The sequence below is a fragment of the Elephantulus edwardii genome, unplaced genomic scaffold (genome assembly GCF_000299155.1).
Source record: "Elephantulus edwardii isolate Elephantulus edwardi_28Jun2011 unplaced genomic scaffold, EleEdw1.0 scaffold00036, whole genome shotgun sequence".
Classification (NCBI taxonomy): domain Eukaryota; kingdom Metazoa; phylum Chordata; class Mammalia; order Macroscelidea; family Macroscelididae; genus Elephantulus; species Elephantulus edwardii.
Genome location: NW_006399786.1, coordinates 2,640,002 through 2,641,496, shown reverse-complemented (window position 1 = coordinate 2,641,496; position 1,495 = coordinate 2,640,002).

Sequence of the window (1,495 nt, the reverse complement as noted above, 5' to 3'; positions counted from 1 at the left end):
GCGGCAATGAAGGAGTGAAAGCCCAGAATCCCTGTGAATGTTCATTGAAACTAATAAAATTTAATAATAATTTAAAAAAAATCCTCCAGCAATCAAAATAGTGTTGATCTTTCAGTTGATTTTGTCACCCATCCAATTTACTCTGTCCTTGGATGTTGTGTTTTGGTTTTTCCCCCCTCTGATGGTCAAGTGGTAAGGAGCTGTGCTACAATCCCAGAGGCACCTGGTTTAAATCCACCAGGTGCTCCATGGGAGAAGGATGGGCAATCTACTCCCTGTGCTATTAATTGCCTCTGAAAACTCCCTGGAGTGTCAGCTGTGGGTCAATTCCAATCTTAAAGCACACAACAACAAGAAGCAGCAGTTATTTTAATGGACTCTAGGAGGAAGGAGGGGGAGATGCCATCACACAGCATCATAATCAAGATAATATTTAAAATATCTGATAAGACTAAATTTGTCCCATCAGCAAATGAATAGATAGAGAAGCTGTGGCATATTCACACAATGGAATACTATACGGCATTGAAAAATGAGGAACTCATGCAATATTATACAAAATAGGTGACCCTGGAAGACATTACGCTGGGTGAAATATCTCAGTCACAAAAGAACAATACTGCATAATGCCACTGTTGTAAAAATGGGACTGACATTGGGGTTGGGGGAACCTAAAAAAAGAGGGGATAAATAAAGTACACAACATTGAAACAGATGAGGGAGAGAACTGTTTAAAAGGAATATATGATTAGATATTATTTTCATGACAAGAGTCCAGAATAAGAGCTGAATAGTAAGTGGCTGGGGTGGGGGAACTGTATAACAACGAAAGAATGTGTTTTTTATTTTTCAAAGAGAAAAGCTAACTGGGGGGTGGAGGGTTGGGCAGGGAGGAAAATGTGCAACAATGAATGAATGGAAATTAAAAACTACTAGGACAATCTTAAAAAAAGATTGTTGTTGTTATGTGCAGTCGAGTCGCTTATTTCACACAAAAAAAGTGTAAATTTGTGTCTCCTAAAACTAAACCCAGATGTTCTGGTGGTCTTGCAAATAACAGGTTGCACTACCAGTTGCAAAGCAGACTGTTGGAATCCACTAGCTGCTAAAAGACGTACACTCTCCTCTCATGTGATTTGAAGTTTGTGAAACCCCCTGGATGGTCAACTGTGAATCAGTTCTGACTCGATGGCACACAACAACAAAACCAAACCCAACCTATTGCTTTCTTATCTAGTCCAACTCATCTCATGCTGTCAAGCTCACACTGACTCATAACTGACCTCCACTGGCTTTTCATGGCCATAAATCACACAGGAAGAGAATGTCCATTCCAACCCGTCAGAAGGAGAATCATTGTCATGGAGACACAATTGACTCATAGTTGACCCTCTGGTGGGTTTTCAAAGGTTGTAAATGGTTTGAGAAAATGTCCCACATTTCCCTCTCAGAGCAGCTAGTGGATTAGAATCACCTGCCTTCAGGCCGGTAGCAC